This window comes from Antennarius striatus, chromosome 4 (genome assembly GCF_040054535.1).
Source record: "Antennarius striatus isolate MH-2024 chromosome 4, ASM4005453v1, whole genome shotgun sequence".
NCBI lineage: Eukaryota > Metazoa > Chordata > Actinopteri > Lophiiformes > Antennariidae > Antennarius > Antennarius striatus.
In genome coordinates this window covers 14,171,694-14,191,010 of record NC_090779.1, presented here as the reverse complement: position 1 = coordinate 14,191,010, position 19,317 = coordinate 14,171,694, and the positions used below count along the sequence as shown (strand labels likewise).

At 41.6% G+C, this 19,317-nt stretch overlaps 1 protein-coding gene across 1 annotated transcript in view; it reads left to right on the top strand.

Moving 5' to 3' along the window:
* The first annotated feature begins 357 nt into the window (after nt 1-357).
* Nucleotides 358-19,317, top strand: part of LOC137593782 (zinc finger protein 469) — a 40,427-nt gene continuing 21,467 nt past the window's right edge. Inside the window, exon 1 of the mRNA XM_068312774.1 lies at nt 358-584. The gene's annotated coding sequence lies outside the window, so the exon portion shown is untranslated. The remainder of the gene's footprint in view (nt 585-19,317) is intronic.

Here is a 19,317-nt window from a genome sequence, read left to right as displayed (position 1 = left end):
ACACACACATACACATTCATTCCATTTTTACATGCAAACAAATAACAGTTTGTGGATCCAAACCCTTTGTGCCATGTCTCTTCATCTTCCTCATCATCCAACCCCCCCACCCCCACCCCCACCCCCCCTCTAGGCACTGCACATCGCTGGCAGGCAGTGGTGGGATGGGAGATTTTCTTTGGCAGTCTGCTTCCCCTCTCTTGGCTGGGACAGACCCTGGAGCGTGCTACTGGCTGAGAGTGTGGAAGGGAAACGGGGAGGTAGCGAGGGAGGGAGAGAGGACTAGTGGGGAGGGAGGCTGGGGGAGTGGAGGCGTGGTCTGCAGCTGGTAATGAAGTCTTCTCTTTTCATCCTCAGAAGGCAGTGTGTGTGACTGTGAGCAGACAGGCCTGGGGTCTGTGGGACTCCACTGCTTTCTCTGCCTATAAAGTGTGCCGAGCGTCGGTCTCCCCTGCTCTGCGCTGTCTGTGATTTTCAGCGCCTGTCTCCCACGTCAGAGAAATACCAGGGGACCAAGAGAGAGAGAGACACAGCTACAGCCATGAAGCTTTCCCTCGTAGTGACTCCACGGCATTATTGTTGAGGTAAGACTGGTTTCTGCTCATGTGCTGCTCCTACCTGTCTCTCTCGTTGCTCTCCTTTACTGTCTGTCTGTCTCTGTTGATTATTGTGGTGGTTGGGTGGGTGGGGGTGTAATGGGGGATGTCCATTTTATGCCACTCCCACTATAAATGTGTGTGTGCGTGTGTGTGCGTGTGTGTGTGTGTGTGTGTGCGTGTGTACTGATAGCTAGGTGTGCATTGTGCATGTGTGAGCACGCACACATGCGAAGTGTTTATTCGTGTGTCTGTGTCTTTGCACATTTTCTCCACTACTGCATGTAGGAAGCAGACCAAGTCTGTATTCAGTGTTCATTAATGGTGATAAATGTGTCCTACTGGTCAGGAAAGGAAGAGGGTCAGACTGGGGCTGAGACGTTCTGGAAAAACAGAATCAATCATGGGATTGGAACTGTAATAAGACTGGACTGGAAGATGATCGAGTTCAGTGATTATCTGTATTTAACAATTGCGTCCATCATCAAATTTAAATCAGTCTCTTAGTTTTTATTATCCATCTGTAGTACTGCTGTTAATGATATACACGTGTGAATGTGTATTTGGGAAATTAATCATAGTTCAAGGCCTATGCAGTTGGGATACTTCGGCTCCTCTCTGTAAATATAAAAGGACAAGAGAGAACCTGTACTCATCTGCCCCCCCAGAGACCCCACGACTGGAAGTGACTTCAGTGGATCTGTCTCCTGCGGATTCAAGTCCGATCTGAGATTTTTCCACTTTCAGACACATTCCATTGGAAGTCCATCCTTCTGTATTCTTTCACTCTCCTGCTTCCTGCTCCCGCTCACCCTTTGAATGCCCTGATACCTCTTGATGCTTTCAGCTCCTGTTGACACTTTTCATATTCTCCTTAGCGGTATTACTTTGTTTTTATTCTCCATCTCCACAAGTCAGACATGCGTCTAGGGAACCAGTCTTTCCGATACCTCTACTGGAAAAAAAATCTAAGCAACTTTCCATTAGTTTCTGCTGGGCCATGAGAATTATGGTTTCCCAAATGAATAGTATACAGGAGCCCAGCTTAATTGAAAAAACACAAGCATGGTTTGCCATGGAGGAGATGGCCCTTATGTCACAGCTGAACTGTTTGAATGTACTTTCCAGAGCTGGTGAGGGGGAGCAGAAGAGGAAAGAAAATTCGAGAAGAGAATCAGATAGAGGACAAACACAATCCTGAGGCAAATATGATTATCAGATGAAAGAGTTGAAAATCATGGGGACTGATTGAAAACATTGTAAGATTCTATACAAAACAGATTTGCACAAGAATTAAGAAGTTTCCATGAAGTTTTATAAATTTTAATTTGAGGGAACACAGAAGAGGAATACAGCAGTGCTGTGTGAGCTTCCAGTTAGTCTCTCGGTCAAAACGGTGTGTATGAAAGGGCTTGCAGAGGGACAGAATTGCAGGGGGCCATCATGATTGTTTGCTAGTCATTTAGTCCCAAAAGGCAACAATTGGACCCACAGCAAACCCTGTTTGATTACAGTCCAGCTAACAGCAGCAAGTCTTCCATAATTTTCCCAACAGGGAGTCATCATAACATTTAACCCTAATGAGGCAGCGAGGTTAAATGTTATAGAAGCAGGGAAGTGTTTATGACGGTGTCTATGTTGTAAACAGACCACTCATGAGTTGCACATAAGTTGCCGTCTTTTGCAGGTCAGCAATACAGTATATATAATAGTTTGTTAGTAGCCTCCTTGTTGACTTTTTTTGCATCCCAATATCTCTGCTGCCTCCCATTCTCTGTCTCCTGCCACCCCTGTAGTCTATCTCCAACCCTCTCTGTTGTGTTTGTGTGACATGTTTGTGTGGTAACCACATATGGAGCTCACTGAGACGCCGCCATTGGTTCAGATGGCACATTTGTCACACATATGTTTGCCAGCAGCTACTGTTGCTAGGGTTTGTTGAGCTTTAGGGAAAAGCATCTTTTGTTGACTACCTTACTGGGTGGCTCATTTGTTTGTCAGGGCACCATGACCTCTGACCCCACTACCAGCTCTTGCTTCTCAAAATGCTTGTGAATGTAACTCTAAACTCCCTTGTGGCCCCCACTGCCCTGATCCTCCACCACCGGCACCACACTCGTGTGTGATTACCAGGAGAGAAAGTATGGAAAGATCAACACTTCCAACAGTAGGTCATAGTTAAAGTAAGTCTTCTAAAGAAGGATCCACAGGGATCCTGTGATGAAAATGTATGCATACATGACTTCACTGTAACCAGAGAGAGAGTGTGAATAGGAAAATAACATCGAGAAGTGTGATTTAAAACTCAAAGGAGAGACATTTCTTTTTGATATGAATGCACATTGGCATTTTCATCTAAGGTTACTTCAGATTATTACTCATAAACTGAAATAGTCTTCATTCTAGTCTTCATTCAGCATCTAAGGAACATGATAATGACTGAAAGTTTGGTTTGTCATGAGCTCAGCGGGTACTGACCAGACTAGTCACTAAGGTTACATAACATGCGGAGGGGTGTACTAACCGCTTATTTCCCATATTGATCGATATGGTCATGACTTCTGACGTCTCTCATTTCTTGACTGGCCTAAGGAGACTTTTATTAAGCTACAGTAGTTAAAGCTGGAGCATTCCCTGAGCGGAATAAGAAAATGCTTGTTTAGTCTGGTCTCCTTCGCTAGTATTATGCTAACTAACTGATTAGAATATAATTTTGGGAAAGCCAAATAATAATAATAATAAATGATATGATGTTTTGAGGCGTCTCCAGCAACCATTTGGACCAGCTTACCTTTGACACAATGCTGTCTGTGTGCAGCACTTATTGCTATGCTCTACGACTCAGACAAATATCTCAAACACACACTTTTGGGGTAGGACTGTATTTTCAGTTATGCTCAAATTACGCAGAAAAATGTTGACTTTTCCTCATAAAGGTAACTCTTCAATTATGCACTTAAATTTAAGTATGGGGGAGTAAAGACCCAGACAAAAAGGCCTCTAGTTATCTTATCTAATGCAGATATAAACTGATGTTGCCTTGCTTAATAATTGTGAGCCAATTTGACTGTATTTTAAGATGTACTGTTATGTTGTTATGTTATCAAAGACACTAACTGTGGGATTTTACTGACGGCTGGCATCAAAACATTTTATATTTTCCTTAGATAAAGATGATGCAAGGTTTGATTCCTGGAAACGGCACTATTCTCTCCCAATGTTCTGGATTGGAAAAAGATCCACTAAAAAGTCTTTCAACTTCCATTTAAACGAAAGTACAGTTTCAGCAAGGGAAAAATCAAAAGTAAGAAATAATTTCCTGACATGAGCTTACCAAAACACTGTGTTACAAATGTATTCACATCAAATTTAGGTTTAATTCCATAGACTTCTCAGATTTGCTTCCAATCCCTAAAACTTTGAGAACATCAGACTTTGACTATAAAAAAAGATTTTCCAAGGAACTCATGAGAAACCAACCAAGCCTATATTCTTTCCACTAAAATGAATAATTGAAGAGTTGCTTTTATGAGAAAAAATGAACATTTTTCTGCAGAATTGTGCATAACTGAAAATACAGACCTGCCTTAAAACTGTAGGTGAGCAAACCAATAACAAATCACTTTTATATACCATGTTGCCATAACTAAAAATGTAATTAATGATTTACAAACTTTATTGTTATGAACACATTTTAATTGTTATAGAAATGTCCTCTGTAACAAAAGTCCAGTTGGTGCTAACAGGTTTTACGTATCAGTAAACAATTTTTTTGTCATGTGTTTTGAATTTGGTGGTGGGGCTCTTCTGTTTAGATTTGGAACAAGGTTTGAACCTCAAACATAAGTGTGCTGGTGTACACTGAAATGTGTGGTACAACAGATTAAATAAATATTTTTTTTGAAAAGCTGAGGATGAAAACATCCATTTTGTTATTAGGAACATTTTTTCCTTTTTGTTTTATTCAAACCTTTATACTTTTACTACAGGACTAAATATTGAGTTTTGTTACAAACTTCCTGTGTGACAACAGGCTGTAGTTGGAATTAAACTGCTTGAGGAAGATATGCGGGCCCTTGTCCATCCTAGCCGAGCTCCTCTCTTGTCCTCAAAATGACCCAGCACCTGTTTGCTTACAGTGTGGGAGCTCTCAGTTAACACTTTGGAGGGTATTTAAAAACAAAGGGGTGCACGATGGCTTCATCCTCCATCCTCTCTGTTCTCTTTCTGAGCCAGTGATGCTTTGACTGACCACCAAGCGAGTACACACCTAGAAGTGGGCTTGTAAAAATGATTTTGAGGTCTAAAGTTTCTTTTACTAAGCAGACTCAGTTTGTTACAGATGTTAAACACGTGACTTTTGGAAGAGGAAAGTCCCTCAGCTATTTCCCCACCTCCTTCTTCACAGATAGGGAGGAATAAGAGTCTTATTTCGCACTATCTGTGTCCTCCTCTTCAAGCAGGACACTCATAGTATATTTTCCACCCCACTGTTCATTTCTGTCAGGTTAAACCTGCAGCTCCCGTGCAAATCCGCTCATGCTGTCTGTGTGTTACTGTATGCGTCTCTGCTGTATTTGTGTTTGTGCATTGTTGCTAACATTTTATGCATTCCACACACTCAAGTCAAAGTATCTCTGTCGGATTGCAGTGTACTACGTGTCTACTGACAAATAACTGGATCAGCCATGATGTTTTTATTAGACACTATCCAACAGGCAGAAAATTGGCCTGAATATTTGCCTGCGCCGCCTCGTTTTCTGTTGCGTGGATGCAGACCCAGCAGCTTTGATTGTTTCTGACAGGGACAACAAGAACAGGCTGCCTGAGAAAAAATCTACATCTGCACACAAAAGTCAGGGGACCGTGCTAAATCAAACAAGAAATAGTTTTTCATGCTAATCTATGCAAATTAATTGGTAAAGGTGGGTGGAGTCCCACTCAGGTGGTGGATTGTCTTGAGTCGTTGATGATAATCGTCAGTATTAGCAGACTGCACAGGACTTTTCAATGTAGTGATAAGAAAAAAGACACCAACAGACTTGTACACATAAAAAGGATGGAGAACTTTAAATTTGCATTCTGGCTGATGCTCAGGTCTGTAGTAGTGACATCAGATATATGGGGAGGGAAGCAAAGGGAATCACCAGTAAATTATAGTTCAAGCACTTCTTCAGGCGCCTTGGCCAGCCCCCTGAAGCTGAAGCAGGACAACTTTCTCTTTTCACCCCTTTACTGCTGCATTCCTGCTCTTCCCCTCTCACCCCTGGGTTTGGCTCCAGATGTGGCATTGTTTCCACAGATTTGTTTTGGGCTGGGGCTGGTAGACCTGTTCAGAGACTGATGTCATGCTCTATTTAAAGGGAACGGCATGAGAACTGAGTGGAAAGGAGTGTGCTGTGGTCTCACTTCAAAGTTTATGTCTAGGACCGCTGAGGACTGTCATCCGTGGCACGGCAATCTGTGTCATGGACAGATGACCACATTCATTTGAAGTGTCGACAGACATGTCATTTTGAAAAGGTTCACGGAAGAGGCAGCTCTTTATCCAAAAAGAGGATTTTTTTTGTTGTTGTTTTGTTTTGCATTAACCTTGGGTTTCTCTATTATGAGAAATAATCTGAAGCTTGATTTATGGCTATTATGGTATAGCTGAGTGAAACTTCATAGCAATATAGATCAAATGAAAAGATAATGCCCTCGTTTGAGCCAACAAACATGACAAGTTCTTTATGGGTCACAGGAATCACATGCCTTAAATTTCATGTCTCTCTAATTATCTCTGTCAGTCAATGAACCTGGCACCTCATGCCATTGAAGAATGGGATAATAAACCTCTCTGTCTCTCAGCATGTGGATTGTGAGTATGTGCAGTACAGTATTTTCTGTGTCACTGAGGATACCAAAGAATCTATTGTTTTCCAGCTGTAGGGGATTTAAGAGCAGCACCTTACCTTCATCGAGGGGATTAAGGAATCTTTTTCTCGATGACTGAGCTTATTGTGCCTTCTTATTTAAACTGTCAGATTCCCCATAGGAGCTCTGCCTTCAACACTGTTTGGACTTCAAACACACATATATTTGCCATGTCCTCTCTAGTGTCCCCGGTTCAAACTGCTTTGAGCTAAGAAGCTGCTGAATATTTCCGGTTCAAGCAGGCACATTTGCTGGGTTTCCATCCCACAACGTTCTCTCTCCTTGCTCCAAAGTGTTTGCTCTGGGAGTTCACATTGTGTTCTCATCCCTTCATGATTATGAAAGCAGGAAATTCGTGAAGTTGCTGATTCAATGAAGGTTGGGATAATAGACTATAGCTTCAGCATAACATTTTTCAGCAGTAATTTTGTGTTTTTATACGTTATTTTCCTGCCTTGCAGTTATTTATATGTTTTATATGTGCATTTTATGGCATTTACTGCCGGACTAACTCAAGCTAAACTGAAACTTAAGCTGTGGCCCTAGCAGAACGTGCCTGTATGCTAGTGCTTCAGTGGTTGTGTTTCCTATTAGTCATATGCACATACTCATATACATTCAGACACAGAGGTGAAAGGCTACCTTTGGATGATCATCAACCAGCCTTGCTGTCTGTCTTTAGTGACCCATGTAACACTGCATCTGTGCAAAAGATCCACATCCTGACAATGGTTAGCATTTCAATGGCTTGTTTTCATAACACATTGTCGCTTTGACACATGAGTGTTTTAAAGACAAGAATCCCTCACGTGAGAAGGTAAAACTGTCTTTCCTATGAAAACAGGGTTTTGGATGTTTTTAGAAGCATTGCTTGCCTGATTCTTGTGGTATGACATCCTCCAAACTCCAGCTGATCCCATCATTTGTTCTCTCAGGTGTTTGGCCACAACTGGATGATTAAGGAGCTGCTATTTAAACAAGGTGGTAATGCAGACACAGCACCCATTTAATTCTGTTCTTGAGTAGTTATATTTAGTTATGCATTGATGTTTTTGACATAAAATTGGGTCGGTAGCCAGTCTCTCTCTCAGGTTTTTTACAGTTCAATCCAACTGTTGTAAACATCAAAGCCTGGGACAAAGACGTGTTTACACACTTGCGTGGACACACACAAACAGACTTTTGGATCATTTATATTTGCTTCTATACAAGACCATAAAAGTAGAGTTTAAATTAAATTCTCACGCATGTGTATCCTGTCTTGTATGTACTCACAGTTTCTCTTGCTGTCAGTGCAGCAACTAGCATGTCCTCCATCTGTGTCATCCAAGTATTAGACATAGTGAAAAGATAACAGTTCAGTCCTGGGGTCATAGGGTCAAGCACATCTAGGTGATTCGTGCTTCCGCTCCAGATTCTGTTTATGACTTTGTATACACACCATGCAGTTTGTCAGACAATTGTATACACCCTACACCCAGCCTCGAGTTCACACAGCTGGCACAGCCAAACATTCACAGCGTCTTCTTTTCAGGGGAGTGTGTGCGTTCCTGTGTGCATACTTGCGTGTGAACTCCTTCAACTTAAAAACTTTGTCGTGGGGATACATTTCTTTTGGGGCAAAATAATTTAATCACATTGCTTCTTTACATCCCGCTTCAAAGTGGTGATGTACAGGTATGGTAATTGTCAGTGTTTGTGTGTTTGTCCATCCATTTGTCCGTCCATTAGTTTGTCCACCAAATATCTTTGCAACCGTTGCAGATAGATGATCTATGAAAGTAGGTCAGAGCACCAGCTTTGATCTTTGACCTATGCAAGTAGGTCAGGGTAAAATTTTGAATTCAGGGGTGTTGCAGGATGTTACAGTCTGTGACTGTAGTGGTTCTAGTTTCATTTTTGGTTTAACTTTATTTGGTTATACAATGGCTTTTCTCTCTATTATTTACTCTGAAATCCTTAACACAGAGACAAACAGGCAGACAGGCAGACAGACAGACAGACTGACAGACAGAGAAACAGACAGACAGGCAGGCAGACAGACCAACAGGTTGTAAAAAAGGGAGGTGCATATGAGTAAACTGACAGGGTGGAGTAATGACGAACTTTCGCGTCAATCAATGCTGAACATTGTTATTTGAGGGGAGTGTCAGACATGTAGAGTACGTTCAGTTTCAGTGGGTTTTTTCTTCACTTTTCGGTATTTGTGTCCCAGATGCCCCATTTGTTTATGACATTTATGGCAGCTATAAATTATGTTGTTCCAAAAGGGAAATTATTCATGTGATTGTTCAAATCCATATACCAATTCATAGTGACATATGCCAATGCCAAACCATAAATAAGTATTTGAATCATCTCAGAAGGAGATAGTCTCATCTATTTGTTTAGCGTTAAAAAGTCTAGAAAGTTCAAAAAGTTATTTTTTAATTTATCTTCTCTCTGTCTGAATTCATTTGACGTTAGAGCCTTGACAGTGTGGTCATGTACATCAACACGGCTGACTGACGGAATTTGTTTGTATTTGTGTATGTGTGAGAGAGTTGATTTGTTTGGTTGTTGTGTTTGAAATACTTCTTTTTGCCTCTCATGGTGCTTAGATCTCTTCAGTTGAAAGCTTGGTGTGCAGCCCTTAAGAGTCAGCTTCAGCACAGTAGTGTATATCTCATTTCTGTGTTTGACTCGGGGTTTTAAACTGCCAAGGAGAAGAAAGGGAATTGTTATGTGAACCATGTGTGACTGCTGATGCAGATGGGGGAGGTTAGAGCACCGGGGTACTCAGGGAGTGTGGTTTCATCTGCCAATCTGATTCACTGTCGACCTGATGTCAGACATTAGATTGACAGTTGGTGACAGCTGGATGGCCAGTGAGGCGGAAAATGACTGATACAAGAGATAAGTGTGCTTCTAATCTATATTATTCATCTAGGTTCCCTTTGAGACTGAGGTAACAATGAATCTCTCAAATACTTATAAACTAAGCAGTGTAATTCACCTCATACAGCATTAGCCCACTTTTCTAGCTTTTTTGTTTTTTTTATAGGGTGACTTTCAAAAGCTTCCATCGTGAGCCAAATCTGCTGAGTGGGCTTGTGCAGCTGTGCTACACTAACAAAGATTCTCCCTGTGAGTCACAGTGGCATTTCAAGAAAACACAACAGATACAGATAGTGGACCGTGGAGGGAGATGTATTCACAGATTATGGGAGTGATCCGGTCACGGTAGGCTGACAATGGCCTCAGCAGCATGAAGTACAGTGGGGTGGTGCTACTTTGGTTTGGATGCTGTTTGTGTAGCCATAGGAAGGCTGTCCTGTTACATGTTAACACAGTATTAAATAATCTCATGCTGACTGCATTATCATAAGGATATTGTTTCTGGACAGCAACATATGGTTGAATTTCTTCCAAAGTGTCATCATGCCAGAGCAGCACATGTATATATTTTGTGCAAAAAAAAATAATTCTACAGGAATGAATGTGACAGGAACCCTAAAACTGTAGAACATATCACAGCATTATGATGCATGAATGTGGTTAAGAAGTTTAGGTGAAGTAGATAGAATCCAGATGGAACCGTTTAAAGATTAATAATTTGTTTCTTCTTACGCGTGGTGAGCAGCACTTACTAAGACATGTGAGACCATTAACACCAACGTATCAAGTGGATAAAGTCATTAACTTTTACATTTTGCCAGCCATTGTATGTGACAGTCAGGACCGTGGGAGGAATAGCGCTGCCTGAGACCCTGGGCGTGATTAGAATGTTTTCTACAGGAGGCACAGCTCCAGGTATGTTAACAACATAAATGCTCTGTAGCCCTGGAGCTGCTTCACGTCTGAAAAAGGAAACCTTGTGCTTTCAGGTTTTTATTTAACAATAGAAAACCTAATAAGCAGGTCATCACCCAGACCACAAATACTTCTTTCTCACAGCTAGTTTCATTTGGGAAGTTTAAACACATCTAAGGAGCTTAGTTGTCTTGTAGACACAGACGTACACCTGGGAGACGGGCAAATGAATCCCTGGACTGTCTCATTGTCAGCAGAGAACGCGGATGTTATCTACCTCATTCCCCCTGCTTCTGAACAGCTCCTGTTTTGTGTCTTTTCCAGTTTTTTTTTCCTGTCTCCAGACATAAATGCAGGAAAAACTAATGATGCTTCAGGGGAAGCGATCTCAGTCTACCCATTTTAAATCCTCATGAATCTATGTCACGCTACCACTGTGGTCCAGGCACCTCCTTTGACTAGAATGACAGTAAAAGAGGGTGGGCAGAGCAGAGGCATTACTATCAGGTTTCCCTCTAGCTACAGCAGAGTCTGGGCCGGAGCCAGAGCTGCCACAGGACTCATGTGCATTTTGCTTATGAAATAACATGCTATTCTATTTCATGGAAGACGTTTGCCATTATTGCTGACATTTTGTTTTCCACGATTTGCTTAGTAAGAGAGATTAAGGGAAGGATAAGGAAGAGTAGGGGTAACAATGCTCTGATACAGCAATTGAAGACATTCAGTTCAGTTAGATAGCTTTTTCTGTCAGCTCCACCATGTGTTTCTATGGATATTTTTAACAATTATTCAAAATGGGTTTCTTGTTTCTTGACTGCAGCTGCCATCGCATCATAGGAGAAAGCCTGAGAAGCAGCAATTTAAAGTGGTTTGATGTGTTGTAACTTTCTAGAGCACTCTGTGATTAGAATTTATTTTCTCATTTGGTTTGACTTAATCTATCACTATCCCTCCTCAGTTTTTAACAGCAACTTGGTTACACTCTTCCAAATTTTCTTCCTACTCTGAAAATATCATGAGAGTTCATTAGCTTTGATCAAGGGTACACAGGCCAGTAGAAACTTCAAATAACAGAAGCTTGGTCTTTACTCCAAATTTATTTATCTAAGTCGTTGATTTTTAACTGATTTCCCAGCTCTCATTGGGCAGCCTCTGATGGGGTCCTTATGAACAGACTTGCCTTATGTCACGAACACAGAGCTTGAAGTCATGATAGACCTTGACCAAGTTTTAATAAAAGATTTCCTGTTTGGTCCCTGCTAGACCCTCATCCACAGAATCATACCAGCTCCTAGAGAGTTCAATCTCTCAAATTAGGGTTATGTTTTAGCTGTAAAACTACAACTCAATAGTTTCATAAGAATGGAACCCCTTTCCAACAGGAGCTGTATAGGAAAAGGTCAGTGAGAGTACGACTGTTCAATCCAAAGGATCTTCTCTCCGCATTGTGGAGTATGTATGTTTATGTTGTATTTGTGTGTGTGTGTGTGTGTGTGTGTGTGTGTGTGTGTGTGTGTGTGTGTGTGTGTGTGTGTGTGTGTGTGTGTGTGTGTGTGTGTGTGTGTGTGTGTGTGTGTGTGTGTGTGTGTGTTTGGACATTAAGAAAAAGTAATACTTTGGTTTTGGTTCAAGAAAGGAAAATGCTGAAGTTAGCTCCCTCGTCATATCCTAGACTCTTGGATAAAGGACTGGTTTAATTGTACCAAATGGAGTTGTGTGCTGTACGCACGCGTGCATGTGTGCGTGTGTGTGCACGCGCTAGTGTGTGTGGGTGTGTATAAAAGCCACCATCAGTTTAATGTGGTAGTTTTACTGAGAAAAAGGTCATGTGAGGAAAGCTGCACCGAGGCTGTAATGATATACAGTATCAGCTTTTATTGTAGAGCAGATGTGCTTACTTTTTTTTCTCCTGTTCCCTGATTTGTGTCAGGAGCGGAGACTCACCCATTTCATAATGTACAGACAGAGCTGAACAGCCCCCACAGGCAGTGGAGGGAGTTTGGTCTGACAAATGATGTCAGTGTTTGGAGAGGATGAGTATGTCAGTGGTGGGGCTTAGATGAGTCTGGCAGAGGGGAAGAGAGGAGTGTGTGTGTGGAGGAGGTAACACAAGATCCCCCACAGAGATGCTAAAACTCCATTACAGAAAAAAAAGACAGTGAAGGGAGAAGACTATTTACAAGGATGAAGAAAAATTTTCCACTTTAATCTGTGTGCAATGTAAAAATAGACTCCCCTTCTGTCTGCTGCCCACTGAGGCAGACTTGTTAAAGAGTCTGTCTCCAAAGAGAGTCAAAGTGCTGCAGAGGACCTAACAAACCCAAGAAAGAGAGAGGACAAGAAACGAGGGAGGGATTAAGATGGAAAATGGAGCAGATGTAGGAGGGGAAGAAACAGTCAGAGCAAAAGGGGAAAAGAAGGAAGAGTGCTGGTAGAGATATAGGACAAATGAAGAGAGAGACTGAACATTAGGAAGCTGTGGAGACGGCTGACTGGATCAGGTTCCTGTGTTGTCAACTGTTTCCTCTCACCAGGCCAGTCAGCTAGTCGGGCTCAATGCAGTGTCGCTCCACACCTATTTGGCTTTTGCGAGTCTTGGTGCTGCAGTAAAACTAGTTTTTGGTCATGTGGAATACAAACGAGCTTTCACAATGATTGCTGACTCTTTGAAGGTTGATCTCCACACAACCAGTGAATCACATACACTACACTGTTCTGACTAACAACTTGCTACTGCACCAATTCAGCCATCCAGACAGGCTGATGCGTCATCCTCATCTCTGTTATTCTTTCATTGTTCTTTATTCCCTGGGTGCCAGGAAAATTGGTGGAACAGGTGAGTGCTGGTTTGTTTTTCAGTGGCGGCTGAGATTTACTGATTTGTGCCAAAGACTTATGAGAAGCATTTAACAAAGAGAGAAATAGGTTCTAAAAATACCAACACTGTCTCTATGACGTTGAGATCCACCCTGGAAACTTAAACAGTCTTTGGCCTCATTCATGAGCCTCTCTCTGGCCAATAGTAAGAGACTCTAGACTGCACACACCCATGGTTTCATCTTTATGAAGAATTTTGAAGAATGCTGGCACAGTTTCAACCAGGTGGTTTCATTGGGCTCATGACTTGACAAATATACCGAACCTCACAGTAGAGATTGCATCACTGAGGTTACTCACGTCTGTTGAGCGGCAGCAGAAGCAGCATTGAAGGAGCCCCTGACTAAACAAATGCCATTCATAAATTCCTCCTAGATGGTAGCCAAGAGCACAAGACCTGGTGACGTGTGGACTGTTTAGCTCTGTAGTCACGATCACACACAAAGACACACACACTGCAGTCCTCACATGTTCTCCACTGACTGTCATTGCTGCTTTTTAAGTAGTGGTGGTTGTTGCTAATACTGGCATAGAACTAAAGGTGTTTCCACTGTAAGATGAGAGTATATCCTTAAGAAGATTTTCCATTTCAATTTTTACAGTAGGTTTCACAGATCCTTCAATGCACCACAACACAGATTTGGGTATTTTCTCTCTGAAGTTGGCAATGCTTTTAACATTTAAAATCCTCTCAAAACTTTTACAACTTTGTGCTTCCATTTAATTGCCCCCATTCCTCTGGCTGTGTGCATGATAGCAAAATGGATACGGGATACAGAATGTCTACAATCTATTCAAATGGGAATATGTTAATTTATTATTCTTTTCTTGGAACTGAATTCATACTCCTCCACATACTTCTCAGTGCATGAACTGTAGTTGACGTAATTCTTAGTCTTTAAGGTAATTTTGTAGCAGATGAAGAAATTCTGATTTGGCAACCCACCATGTGTATTATTATGCGATGTGCAACACTTGAATTACTGTGGTATCTAATGAAATGCACATTTAAACATTTTTGAGTGAGTGGAAACAGTGGAAAAAGAATTACAATCAAAAATAGAATAAGTTATCACATTTTTAACTTTAGCTTTAGACTGAAGTGAGGACTGACATATAGTAATTGTGCCTTCATGCTGTTCATCCCACCCATCCAATTAATCTCACACATTTTGTTTTCAGAGCATGACTAAAAACTATGAAATATTGTTCATTACATGTTCTACATACAGTAACAAAATACTGAAGTAGTGCTTTTTGCAATTTAGAACCTTTCTATTTGTCTTCATCTCCATGGTTTTAAACTAAAATGTGTCTCATTTTGTGATTGTGTACATTCTCAGTCGTCCAGGTCAAGGTAAATCAAGGACAACACTAAAAGAATCAACTGGATTCTTTAACACACAAACTTTGCACATAAAGGAATCAAACCTGGAACCTTCTGGCTGTGAGGCAACAGCAATACCCACTGAACCATTGTTATTTATTAGTACGGTAGATTATATTATTGTGCACATACAGTAACTGGATTTATGTCACCTAATTGTATATTTGAGAAAGGTTGTGATTTGTGAGGTGTGTTTTGTTGACCAGGATTGCTCACATGGCCACTAAACAGCAACTAGCCTTTGATTTATGGCTGTTTCACCACAGTTCCAAGCTATGCCCAGACAAATGTTTCAGCACACAATGCTGGATGACTAACTGAAGTGTGGGCACAGGGGCAAAAAGCATACCACAGTCCAGATTGTCAGTTTTTGCATTTGAGCTGCTTGAAGGCAGCATTAAACCACAATGCTGACTTGAGAGGTCAAAGGTGTGTGTGTGTCGGGGGGGCTACAGTCTCTAGCTTGTCCTTCTCCTTTTAATGGAGTGTGTCAGGGCTTCCGATCCTGACAGATTGGCCAAATGGTTTATCCATCATTGCTGCTCATGGGTGAAATACAGTACCGTACTTGCACATTTTGTGGACACAGAGGTTGATATATAAATTACAGAGCTAGTTTCCTCCATTTGTGAAAGTGGAAATGTTTTCATTTGATTAATGCGTAGCTACAAAAGCAAAGAAAGCAGACGCACTGCAAGGTAAAAATCACTATCATTTCATTTATCTTAAGGATGGTTGATTTACAGTGTGTTAAAAATGAGGAACATCATTGTCATAATAGAAGTGAAAAACAACAGTTCCCAGGTGAGACATGAGCGAAGTCTTTCACTTTGTTGCTGGCTTATTCAAATTTGTGAATCCAAAAACTCCTATTTGTGTTAATTCCTGAACGTTAGTTGGTCTTTAATGATGTATGTATTGTATCCTGTCTCTGAAGCAGATGCTGACTGTAGACAAAACAATTATTGGTGTCTGTGTGACGCTTTCATTACACATTTTTGCAAATCACATATAAATACAGAGAAACCTTGTTCATCATTGCTTATTCTCAGAATAGATATCACATAAATTTGTATGAATGGATTTCTGTAAGGTCAAGAGGGGACTAATGGTGGGTGTTTATACATAGATGTGAAGAAGCAGTGTAGCTGTGAGAACTTGGGTTTCAACACCCTGGGTTTCTTGTCTTTCTCAGTCACTGAGCAGTAAAGCGTTTGAGCAGATCTGGATGCACAGCAGCTGTAAAAATAGGAAGGAGAGGAAAAGTATGATTCATGTGATGGAGGACAGGATTTCTCCATTTTGCATGTACTGTTTTGGTGCACTATGGAGAAGATCACAATGATGTGCTGAAGCCAGGCCTTATCAGTCAGCTCCCACAGTGATTCAGAAGGATGACATGCAGGAAAGACCAGTTTGATAAGGGGATAGCTGTGACTTAGGACATGTTGATAAAACTGCAATTGCAGCCCGTGTGATCATTTATTTTGTCATGTTGAACGATGCACAGCGAGTAATGTAGTTAAGGTTAGCAAAACAGTATGTACGCTCTCACTAGTATCCAAAGGATTTCTTGATTCACTCTTTTAGTATATTCTGGACATCTTGTGTCAAATTTGCATAAATTCCACTCATTCTTAATATATACTCTTATAAAAGTACATTTAATTTTAAATAAGTGGTGTTATATTTGTGCTTTTTATATAAGCATTTTATTAAGTACTCTAAATGGGTGTATTTTCCATAAGACATGGGTTGAGAAAATATTCCAAAGCACACAGCATTCTCTTTGGGTCGCTCTTTGGCTTGGCCCAGTGGAGTGCCTCACACACAGGCATGTGAAGCCAGAGAGTTTGGGAATGGTTGAAGCACAGAAGCCACTTTCTCTGTCCCAGCCTCCAGCGCTGGTCTCCAGTGATCCTGCACAGGTCTGAGGGGAACAACGCGAGCTCTGCCAGGGGTTTTGGTTTGTTCCTCAATCTCCTGTCAGCCACTGACCAATAATAAGGCCTCCTGTTCAGCATGGCAAAGGTGATGGGGAGAGTGGAAAAGCATTTACAGTAGACTGAGTTTGTTGATCAACCAAACATTAGTCCTGTAAACACAGGTTTGGTAGATACACTGCAATACCTTAATAGACCTTAGTCAGTAATATCAATGTTGTTTCTGACAGAGAGAGCTGATGTGGTCACAGCCAGTTGAGCAGGATCCTGCAGGAATCCGTCCATCTGGTCCAATCCGTGACAATGCTGTCTGCGTTGGTCGGACCCAGCAATGGTCTTGTTCAATCACTGGATGTGTTATCTGGGTATTGGTGTCTAATGGATTAAGTCAATACCAGTGTTGTGCTGTGTTAGGACAGCAGTGACTGGATCAGTACTGGTTCTGTTCCGGCTATCGTGGGTCAGTGATACACATTCTCTGTGTCTGTATGAATGACTTCTTGCAGTGGACGTACAGAGCGTCATTCTTCTCACCCTCATCTGAGGCTGACGTCCGAGGGGGAAGCACAGAGAACCGGCAGGCTAAATGTTTTTCTATCCCCCTGGCAGGAATGGATGTATCGCATAATATTTTAATGCATATAAAGCAGAATAACAAGGCAGTGCCCAATGGCTGACGGTAGGAATGACGTGGACAGTAGTTAAAACAGGTCAGTTGCCTCTCCTCACAGTATATGAAAAGAAACTAAAAACATCCAGTCCAGTGACAGGTTCATCATTAATGCCCTGGGTTTATTTGTCTTAAGAGTTATTTGCCCACTTCGCCATTTCCCCAAGAATCTTAAATACTCCATCCCCTTGGCCCTCATTTGGTCCCTGCTTAAGTAGTCCAAACAAATGAGTGTCTACTATTTATAAACTCCTGTCTTATCTATTATTACAAGCTCTAGATTAGACAAAGTTAACTGCCCGGGAATAACGGCTGTTAGCACTCACACACACCTGTTTCACTTCCGCCAGACAGAGAGTTGCTACAACCTGCTCCCGTTCTCTTCGGTACCTCAAACTGACAGTTCCCACGTTTGTCCACAATAAACATGTTTACAAATTAATTATCCCTTTTATCCATGACCCTTGCTTTGCTATGCTGTTTCTTATGTGATAATACAGATGCAGGAGGTGTGGCCATGCCGGACCAAGAGACACCATACAAGTACTTAACACCAATATGTTACACCTCCAGAGTCTGGGGGCAGCATTTCTTCAGAGCACTATTGAAAAGAGGGAATGAGCATCTCTATGCCTTAGATAGGAGAATATTTCAGAATTTCAAAATAAAGCCATCCTGAAGCTGGTAGGGGAGAATCAAGGAGGAGCATTGGGGAGAAGATGAATAGGGTCCTGTGCTCTGCCCCTGGGTGGACTGAACCCCTCTGTTTGCACTTTTTTTGGCCTCGGCACACAGGGTAGCCTGTGAGGAGTGGGTCGGAAGCAGGAAGTGGTTGTGTAAGGCGATCTGCCGATGCAGCACAGAGCCCCTTTTCAAGTAGACCCCATGGTCCCATTCAGCACAGCGACACATCGGGTAGTCCTCCTGCTGCAGCCACAGCAAGACACAAGTCACACCCTCGTGGGATCATAGGGCAGAGAAAGGAGAGGTGAGAGGAAAAGATAGAAGAGACGACACAAAGAATGGGAACATGGAATGAGTGAAAAGTGGGCCCCTGCTCTCTATTATCTAAACAGATAGGGAAAGTGTTTACCAGAGTGCTGCTGAGGTCTTTGTCACGAAATGGTTGGACAACAATTCAAATTGACATCCATAACAGTTTCCGAGTTCGTAATGCAAGGAATGAAAAAAATACTGAAATTGGATATGGAAGATTAAGCTACAGGTGTACTGCAAGTTAATGTTGCCATGGCACATTGTGGTGGAACCTGTTGAACTGTCTCAGTCTATTGCAAAAAGCTGCTGTATTGTCCCAGAGCAGAAGTAGATCGCCAGTCTGTACTCAAAGCCTCAGGAGCTGGATCTGCCTCCTCTCTGCTTGACTTCCTTTCCTCTCCTCACATCTCCCCTGCTTTCCTCTTTTGGACTTTTTGATATCCCACGAGGCTCAATTGTTGCTGGTGAATTGCTGAACTCCGTTTTATCTGATTTCAGATCCTGTAACTGCCCAAGGTCATCATTCACCCCTGCTTGGTGTTTATAGATAGCTATTGCAGCTGCGACTAAAAAGGGACTTACTTACTTTTAAACCTTGGACAGGGATTTGAGGCATCTAAACGAGTCCATTGCTTTTATTTTGGTTAGATTTTCTCAGCTATTTCAAAACAATTACCATAAAGTGATTTTGACCAGGATGCATAGAAGATCTCCTGCAGTATGACATAAACAGCTATATTTAAAAAATGAGGTTAGAATCCTACTGAAATTACACTTAACGACAGCCCAGATCTTAATTTGGTACAAATGAGGCTTTTGTCTGAACATTATTAATATTTTTTGTTTGCAAGAACTACCTGAAGTAGAACTAAACCATTGAAGTGGACAAAGTGTTCGGGTCCTGAAATAGAAACAATTACTTTAAAGTGTTTGTTTGGGCATGAGTGCCCATCTGCATTAAAGTGTGGACTTGAATAACTCTTTGACTTTGTATTAGTAATTTAGCATGACTTTAGTTTAGCAGTGTAGAATGTCTTTTTGAAAGTGAGCTTGTGGCCTGTACTTCAGTGACATATGAAATGATCTGGTCAAATCTCTGTTCAGTCATTAAGCTCCAGCCCAGTCCATGGAAAGCTT